This window comes from Mercenaria mercenaria, chromosome 4, assembly GCF_021730395.1.
Source record: "Mercenaria mercenaria strain notata chromosome 4, MADL_Memer_1, whole genome shotgun sequence".
Lineage (NCBI taxonomy): Eukaryota > Metazoa > Mollusca > Bivalvia > Venerida > Veneridae > Mercenaria > Mercenaria mercenaria.
In genome coordinates this window covers 100,719,983-100,730,221 of record NC_069364.1, presented here as the reverse complement: position 1 = coordinate 100,730,221, position 10,239 = coordinate 100,719,983, and the positions used below count along the sequence as shown (strand labels likewise).

At 37.3% G+C, this 10,239-nt stretch overlaps 1 protein-coding gene across 2 annotated transcripts in view; it reads left to right on the top strand.

The window, feature by feature from the left end:
* The window catches only part of LOC123553109 (transformation/transcription domain-associated protein-like), a 54,885-nt gene that overhangs the window by 973 nt on the left and 43,673 nt on the right, over window positions 1-10,239 (top strand). The gene's annotated exons all lie outside the window — the stretch shown is intronic.

Below are 10,239 nucleotides of genomic sequence, written 5' to 3'. Positions count from 1 at the left end.
ACAATAAAACTCGAAATTATGCATGAAATTCATCTTATATATGATTTTGAAGTTGAAGGCATGCATTTGTATTCATCTGCACTGTTTACTTAATTCTTATTGCACATTTATGCTGCATATATACATATTAGGCCTAAAAAAAAAATTTTTTTGTTTCCGGTAACATGCTCAAAAAAATTAGGGTAGGTAGGTCAGAATTTTTTTTATTTTTTTTTAGTAGGAGACTTTTCAGAAATTATTTTTGTGTCAAAAAATGAATACAAACAAGGGGGTTATACCTTTAGAACATCAGTAAGTTAATTTCTAACATCACTGAGCATGTTTAAAGCATAAAACGTGCAGTTTTGCAACTTTTTGTTAAAAAGTTGAAAAAAATATTCTCCAAGGACATAAAAACATTTAGGGTTGGGCCAAAATTTAGGGTAGGTCGGGATACCGGAAACAGTTTTTTTTTTTACGCCTTAGCGAACACGTAGTTAAACAACGATTGACATACATTTTCACATCAGCCAATCAGAATGGTTTTGTAATCTAGACCAGAACTTCACTAGGGTAAAACCTGATTCAGGCTAAATACCTTTTATTGTTGATATATTTTTTGTATTGTATTGTATGTCCATATCATTCCGTGATATGTAGTTTGTACAGCGCTTTTGAACGTTTATTTTATAGATGAAAAGAGCGCTATAAAAATCTGGTAAATAATAATAATAATAATAATAATAGGGGAGTTCAACGAAGTTTTTTGTGTAACCTTGAAAAACTATAAACTACACATTGTTTTTCTCAAGTAAGGAATATTGAAAAAATGTGACCGGTACACAATGAAAGATAAATTACCTCTTGTTCAATATCAATAGTACACATTTACTGAACTGTGCATTTTAGGTATGAAATGGGTAAGTATATTTTCCCATTCACAACCATGGTTCTTATAGAATACCTAAGGGTAGGGTATAACATGTACAGAGGCATTTTCTTTCTGTTCTGGTGCCAGTGAGTCTGTCCTGCAATTCTTGTTCAGAGTATTTTTAGCTCACCTGAGCCGATGGCTAATGGTGAGCTATTAGGATCGATGAATGTCTGTCGTCCATTCGTTGTCGGTCTGTTCACATTTAATTTGTTTACACTCTAGCATCCAGAATTTTGAAGTAATCTTCATCAAACTTGGTCACAGTGTTTTAGGTCACAAGACTTGATTGGATCAGTATGTCCAGAGTTATGTGCCCTTGATTGACAAAATTGACAGAAAATTGGGCTGGTAGGACCAGAGTTATATGCCATTGATTTACTCTAGCACCTTCATTTCTTCACCAATCCAAAACATATTTACTTAGTATATGTATTGCCATAAGATCTTGGATGACTTCATTTTGAACAAAATCGGACAAGTAGGACCAGAGTTATGGGCCCTTGATTTGGCAAAAATCCCTATATTTTACCTTGTTTACACTGTAACACCTAGTTAGTATGCCAAATGCCAATTAGCTGCTTAACCTCAAATTGCAGTATGCACAAAATATTTTTGCATAAAAAGGTTCTACAACATGTACCTTCATAGAAACTGCATGATGCAATTTAGTCATCATTGAGCATTTTGAAATATTCAAGATGGCCGCCAAAAATGCAAAATTGACTTATCTCTAAATTATAGAGGATTTGGACAGGATTATTAATATATGTATTAATTTTGTTGCTAGATATAACTAGATAAAAACTAAATGTATAAGTAATTTTATAACAAAGAGGTGGATAAAATGGATGTTCTTATTGAACACAAAACAATTATTTATATAAGAACGTGGTATGATTTGTGACCAGTTTGCTGTATTAATAACAGATACACTCAAGGATTTTAAAACGCCCCCATTTGTCTGTGCTAAACGTTCATGAAGCTCATATTCGGATAAGTTTTATTCGGATATCTGATGCCGTCGCTGGATAGGAATAGCAAATATTTTTTTGTCTTTACATTGTTAAAACATAAATAAAAATGACCAGTTTGTCCAATGGTAAAATGATTAATTAATTTTTACATTGCAACACGCCAAAGTAGGTGACGTTGATGTAATGTAAAACGCTAGCATGGTGGTGTTTAAAACAAGAAAACCTAATGCCGCAGCCTGTCCAATATAATTTTGGTGACTCTCCAATACCGATAGAAGTGGTTGGTGATTGATATTTTCAATTTATAGCGTTTTAATAAAAGATTTTGAAAAACTCTTTTAAGCAAAAGTTGGGAAATTTTGATGAATACCTTGCTCATAAGCTTGTTATCGACGTCAATTTTTACTAACATATAATTTTCATGAATGCATGCTGTGAATTTTGTATAAAGTGAGTGATAGAACAATCTACACTTGCAAATGTGAAAACAGTCACGCTTCAAGTATCATACAATATCGGATCAGATTAATTCAATATATATATTATCTTGCCATACTATTATATGGATGAGTGTCATCTCAATGTTACTGTATTAAATTAACTTATCCTTGCGCTGTCTTGATATTAGAACACTATTATTCAAATACGTTATATCCAGTTCGACTTTCCAAAAAGCTATTGGACGACTGAAATTGAGCACTTCAGTTTTCGAAGTCGCTGTCAGAATCACTAGAATGATCATCTGCATCACTGAATATTTCACCAATAGCTTTCGTCCATCTATATTAAGAGGTATAGGTTTCATGGCAGGTACAGAGTATTGTGCAGGCGAGGAGAGCTACAAAACAATACCGCCGGGATGATTTAAACGGTTATTCTGATGCACAATCACAACAGATAAGGGGAGGTGTTGTCTTCAGGGATTGTCATCAGTAGAAGCCTCTTAGAGTTTGGATCATGTGTATGTGTAGGGGCTGAGCCCATTATACCCAAGGTCAAGGTCACCAAGGTGTTATACTTAGGTTATTTTTAAGGTTAAAGTATTTCGGCAACCTTTGTTTTTCTGTCATATCTTTGTTACTTTTGCTTATATCATACTGTAAGTTCACATAAATATTGTCCAGCATACAAACAAAGTATGTGCAGGGGCTGGGCCCATTATACCCAAGGTCAAGGTCACCAAGGAGTTATACTTGGAATTATTTTCATGTTAAATTTTTTCGAAAGCTTCATTTATAGACATATCTTTGGTATTTTAAAAGATAGTGATTTGAAATTAAAAGTATTTGTTTATAATCATCTGTATGTGTGGCTACATACCCCATAACTCTTAATTGTGTTTTTGACAGAATTATGCCCCTTTTGTACTTAAACTTTTTTTGCAATCTTTGCTTTCTGGATATTACTTTAATGCAATATAAGATAAAGACTTGAAACTTTAAATGTATCTTTATCATCATCATCTGCATATGTGGTAACAATCCCCATAACTCTGATTTGTATTTTTGACCGAATTATGCACCTTTTATACTTAAATTTTGACAAACTTCATTTTCTGGACATAGCTTTGGTACTATATAAGATAATGACTTGAAACTCAAAATATATCTTTATAACCATCATCTGCATGTGTTGTAACAATCCTAATAACTCAAATTTGTGTATTTGATGGAATTATGCCCCTTGGTGTATCTTCCTTTTAAAGTAGAGGTCTCTTATTCAGACATATAATCATTTTACTGTCAAATCCCCGAATAGTGGAGCGCGCTGTTTAACGGACAGCTCTTGTTCATGAATTATTCCCCCCTTTTTACTTAGAATTTCAGGTTAAGGTTTTGATGCACTTTCACTCTATCACTGTTATTACTGAATGGATTTGATTCAAACTTAAAATAATTGTTCAACATCCTCACCAACACCATATGGCATAAAGTGTAACTCTTGCACCAATTTTTCATGAATTATTCCCCCTTTTTACTTAGAATTTCAGGTTAAAGTTTTGATGCACTTTCACTCTATCTCTGTTATTATCCCCCGACGAAAGTCGGAGGGATATAGTTTTGGCGTTGTCCGTCCGTCCGTCTTTCCGTCCTTCCGTCTTTCCGTCCATCAGTCCGGAGCCATATCTAGGAAATGGTTGGGAATATTTATTTAAAACTTCATATACATGTTCACCACAATGAGTTCTTGCGGCCTGTCAAGTTTCAGTTAGATTGCCCAAGTAACACCAGAGTTATGGCCCTTAAAAGTTTCTAGTGTTAACTATATAGGGTACTATAAATATGGCAATTTCTGCATCATAACTTGATATATTTAACCTAGAACTATGAAACTTAAACAGAATTTATATCACCATAATATGGTTGTGTACACACAATTTCATTTGGATTTATTTGTATATTAAGAGTTATTGCCCTTTAATTGTATAAAAAATCCACATATTTGTACATAACAAACCTACCATTTGGTAGAATTTCATTAAATTTCTTTCATTCTTTTCCATGAACATTTATTGTAAACATGTGAAGTTGTGTACCCACACCTGGTCACCCCCTTACCTTGATCACACACCTCCCCCCCCATCCCCCGACCCCCCCCCCCCCCCTCAAAAAAAAAAAATCATTCCTTATTTTAGATTTTTTTCAAACAAACTTCATAAACATGTTCACCACTATGAGGTTATGGGGCCCATCAAGTTTCAGACAGATTGCCCAAGTAACACCAGAGTTATGGCCCTTACAAGTTTCTAGTGTTAACTATATAGGGTACTATAGATCTATAGATATGCCAATTTCTGCATCATAACTTTTGATATATTTGACCTAGAACTATGAAACTTTAACAGAAGTTAGAGCACTATAATGTGGTTGTGCACAGACAATTTTGTATGGATTTCTTTTTGTAACTTCAGAGTTATTGCCCTTTAATTGTCTAAAAATCCACATATTTGTACATAACAAACTTACCATTTGGCAGAATTTCATTAAATTTCTTTCATTCTTTTTTTGTGAACATTTATTATAAACATGTGAAGTTGCGCACCCACACCTGGTCACCCACTTGCCTTGGTCACACCCCCTTCCCCCCCTTCCCAATTTTTTCTTTTTTTTCTCATTTCTTATTATGTCTCCCCCAGGAGACATATTGTTTTTGCCCTGTCCGTCCTTCCGTCCATCCGTACGTCACACTTCATTTCCGAGCAATAACTGGAGAACCATTTGACCTAGAACCTTCAAACTTCATAGGATTGTAGGGCTGCTGGAGTAGACGACCCCTATTGTTTTTGGGGTCACTCCGTCAAAGGTCAAGGTCACAGGGGCCTGAACATTGAAAACCATTTCCGATCAATAACTAGAGAACAACCTGACCCAGGATGTTGAAACTTCATAGGATGATTGATCATGAAGAGTAGATGACCCCTATTGATTTTGGGGTCACTCCTTCAAAGGTCAAGGTCACAGGGGCCTGAACATTGAAAACCATTTCCGATCAATAACTAGAGAACCACTTCACCCAGAATGTTGAAACTTCATAGGATGATTGGTCATGAAGAGTAGATGACCCATATTGATTTTGGGGTCACTCCGTCAAAGTTCAAGGTCACAGGGGCCTGAACATTGAAAACCATTTCCGATCAATAACTTGAGAACCACTTGACCCAGAATGATGAAACTTCATAGGATGATTGGTCATGCATAGTAGATGACCCCTAACGATTTCAGGGTCACTCTGTTAAAGGTCAAGGCCACAGGGGCCTGAACATGGAAAACCATTTCCAGTCAATAACTTGAGAACCCCTCTACCCAGAATGTTGAAACTTCATAGGATGATTGTTTATGCAGAGTAAATGACACCTATTGTTTTTGGGGTCACTCCGTTAAAGGTCAAGGTCACAGGGGCCTGAACATTGATAACCAGTTCCGATCAATAACTTGAGAACCACTTGACCCAGAATGTTGAAACTTCATAGGATGATTGAACATGCAGAGTAGATGACCCCTATTGATTTTGGGGTCAGTCTATTAAAGGTCAAGGTCACAGTGGCATGTTCATGTAAAATCATTTTTTAGAAATAACTTGAGAACCACTTGACCTACAATGTTGAAACTTAATAGGGTGATTGGACATGCAGAGTAGATGACTCCTATTTATTTTGAGGTCACTTGATCAAAGGTCAAGGTCACAGGAGCCTGAACAGTGACTTGAGAACCACTAGGCCAAGAGTGTTGAAATTTAGCGGGATGACTGGACATGCCAAGTAGATGATCCCTATTGCAGCCAACCATCAGTGTCTCTTTGACTTTCGCTCCTGACCCCTATTGACTTCTTGCCTATAGGACTTTGCATTTGGGGAGACATGCGCTTTTTTACAAAAGCATTTTCTAGTTTTCAATTGATCTTCATGAACTTGGTCAGAAATGATTGCCTTGATGAAATCTAGGTCAAGTTCCAATATGGGTCATCTGAGGTCAAAAAGTAGTTCACCTAATATCAAATCAAAGAAAAACCTTGTTGTGTATGCAATAGGGACTGCATTTTACACCGGATCTTCATCAAATTTGATCAGAATGTTTGTCTGAATGAAATCTAGGTAAAATACAAATATGGGTGATCTGGGGTCATCCGGTCAAGTCAAAGAAAAACCTTGTGTATGCAATAGGGTCTGCATTTTACACTGGATATTCATAAAGTTTAGTCAGAATGGTTGCCTTGATGAAATCTAGGCCAAGTTTGAATATGGGCCATCTGGGGTCATTAACTAGGTCACTAGCTCAAATCAAAGAAAAACCTTGTGTATGCAATAGGGACTGCATTTTACACTGGATCTTCATAACATTTGATCACAATGCTTTTTTGGATGAAATCCAGGTCAAGATTGAATATGGATTATCTGGGATCAAATACTAGGTCACCCAGTCAAATCAAAGAAAGGTGCTTTTTGTGCCCCACCATGAGTGGTGGGGGCATATAGATTTGGTCTTGTCTGTGCGTCCATCCATCCGTCCAAAGTTGTTACAAACTTTGGACGGATGGATGGACGCACAGTCAAATCAAAGAAAGGTGCTAGCTCGAAAAGTATTTGATATAAATTGATGAAACCTTGCATGAGTCTTTATCATGATAATATGAACTTGCGCACCTCCTATTTTTTGTCTGGCTCCGCCCTCTATTTTCAGAGTTATGGCTCCTGAAATAGTCAAAAATGCACATTTTTACCTTGTGACACGCCTAGCTCAAAAATTTGATATAGATCCATGAAACCTTACATGAATCTTAATCATGATATGAACTTGCGCACCTTCTATTTTTCATCTGGCTCTGCCCCCTATTTTCAGAGTTATGGCCCCTGAAATAGTCAAAAATACACATTTTCACCTTGTGACATGTCTAGCTCAAAAAGTATTTGATATAGATTCATGAAACCTTGCATGAGTCTTAATCATGATATGAACTTGCGCACCTCCTATTTTTCATCTGGGTCTGCCCCCTATTTTCAGAGTTATGGCCCCTGAAATAGTCAAAAATGCACATTTTCACCTTGTGACGCACCTAGCTCAAAAAGTATTTAATATAAATGGTTGAAAACTTGCATAAGTCTTTATCATGATATAAACTTGCACACCTCTAATTTTTTGGCTGGCTCCACCCCCTATTTCTAAAGTTATGGCCCCTGAAATAGTAAAAAATGCACTTTTTAACCAGGTTTTCAATGAAAACCTGTTGAAAACCTGTTGAAAACCTGAGTTATTAGATTGGGGTATGTCGTTGGTCGGGCGGGCGGATGGGCGGCGGCGTCAAACTGGTGTTTCCGGTCAATAACTTTTGTTTCGGTAAAGATATTTGAATAAAACTTGGTATGTATGTAGCTTATATCAAGACAAAGGCTGGGATTGATTTTGGGGTTTCTGGGGTCAAGGTCAAGGTCACTGTTACTTAAAATAGAAAAAGAGTTTCCGGTCAATAACTTAACTTAGGAATGAGCTATCATGATGAAACTTGGTGTATATAAAACTTATATAAAGTTATAGCTTGGGATTGATTTTGGGGTTTCTGGGATCAAGGTCAAGGTCATTGTTACTAAAAATAGGGTTAGGCTTAGGGTTAGGGTTTAGGGTTAGGGTTAGGGTTATGCTTTAAAGTGGTGCACTGTGATTCAGTATACTTTTTTATGCCCCCAAAGGGAGGCATATTAGTTTTCAACTGTCCGTCCGTTAGTTTGTTCGTTCGTTCGTTAGTCACAACGTTAACTTTTTGCATGAAGGCACTTTACTCGCAAGCCACTGCACCTAGGACCTTCAAACTTCACATGCTGATATTGCTTATTGAGTACACCACCTCTACTGACTTTGGAATCACCAGGTCAAAGGTCAAGGTCACAGGGGCCAACGTTAACTTTTTGCATGAAGGCACTTTACTCGTGAACCACTGCACCCAGGACCTTCAAACTTCACATGCTGATAGTACTTATTGAGTACACCACCCCTACTGACTTTGGGGTCACCAGGTCAAAGGTCAAGGTCACATGGGCCAACGTTAACTTTTTGCATGAAGGCACTTTACTCGCAAACCACTTCACCCAGGACCTTCAAACTTCACTTGCTGATAGTACTTATTTAGTACACCACCCCTACTGACTTTGGGGTCACCAGGTCAAAGGTCAAGGTCACAGGGGCCAATGTTAACTTTTTGCATGAAGGCACTTTACTCACGAACCACTGCACTCAGGACCTTCAATCTTCACGTGCTGATAGAACTTATTGAGTACACCACCCCTACTGACTTTGGGGTCACCAGGTCAAAAGTCAAGGTCACAGGGGCCAACGTTAGCTTTTTGCATGAAGGCACTTTACTCGCGAACCACTGCACCCAGGACCTTCAAACTTCACATGCTGATAGTACTTATTGAGTACACCACCCCTACTAACTTTGGGGTCACCAGGTCAAAGGTCAAGGTTAATGGGGCCAATGTTAATTTTTTGCATGAAGGCACTTTTCTTGCGAACCACTTCATCCAGGACCTTCAAACTTTACATGCTGATAGTACTTTATGAGTACACGAACCCTACTGACTTTGGGGTCACCAGGTCAAAGGTCAAAGGTCAAGGTCACAGGGGCCAACGTTAGCTTTTTGCATGAAGGCACTTTACATGCAAACCACTTCATTCAGGACCTTCAAACTTCACATGCTGATAGTACTTATTGAGTACATCACCCCTACTGACTTCGGGGTCACCAGGTCAAAGGTCAAGATGCTGTGGGGGCATTTGTCACCATTAGTGACAGCTCTTGTTATTCTTATGAAAAGTGTTGAAAACCTGGTTTCGTGGCATTGCCGCGTTTCTTGTTCACCTAATTATGTGCCTAACTTAAAAAGTATTAGAGACCTTGCTGGAGTCTTTATTGTGATGTGACCTTGCACACTTGGCATTCTTTTTGACAATCTTAGCTCTAATTACAGAGTTATGGCCCTTGAAATAGCCAAAATAGTGGATTTTTTGTTTGTGATGCTCATAGCTCAAAAAGTATAGGGCCTAGAATAATGAATCCTTTTCATAAAATGTTTGTTAAGGCTATACCCCATTAAGACTGCAAACAGTTGAATTATTGCCCCTTATTTGTGACAAATGTACCAGTGGGGGCACACCCTGTGTCCTGCAGACACATTCTAGTTACACTGGATATTCATGAAATTTGATCAGAATGTTTGTCTTGAAGAAATCTTTTTTAGTTTAAATAGGGGTCATCTGGGGTCAAAAACCAGGTCAACCAGTAAAATCAAAGAAAAACTTGGTGAATGCAATAGGGTCTACATTTTAGGCAGGATGTATATGAAATGATCAAAATGTTTGCTTTGAGGAAATATAGGTCAGGTTCAAATATGGGTCATGTTAGTCAAAAACTAGGTCACCTGGTCATATCAAAGAAAAACATTGTGTATACAATAGAGGCTGTATTTCTCACTGGATCTTCATGAAATTAGATTAGAATGTCTGTCTTGATGAAATCTAGGTCAAGCTCAAATAGGGGTCATCTGTGGTCAAGAACTAGGTCACCAAGTAAAACCAAAGAAAAACTTCCTGAATGCAATAGGGGATACATTTTAGGCAGGATGTTCATGAAATTTGATGAAAATGTTTGCTTTGATGACATTTAGGCCAAGTTCAAATATTGGTCATGTTGGGTCAAAAGCAAGGTCACCTGGTCAAATCAATATGCAGTTGGGGCTGCATTTTTCAGTGGATCTTCAGTAAATTTTATCAAAATGTTTGCCTTGATGAAATTTATGTCATTTTCAGATATGGGTCATCTTCGGTAAAAAAACTAGGTCAACTGGTCAAATCAAAGAAATAC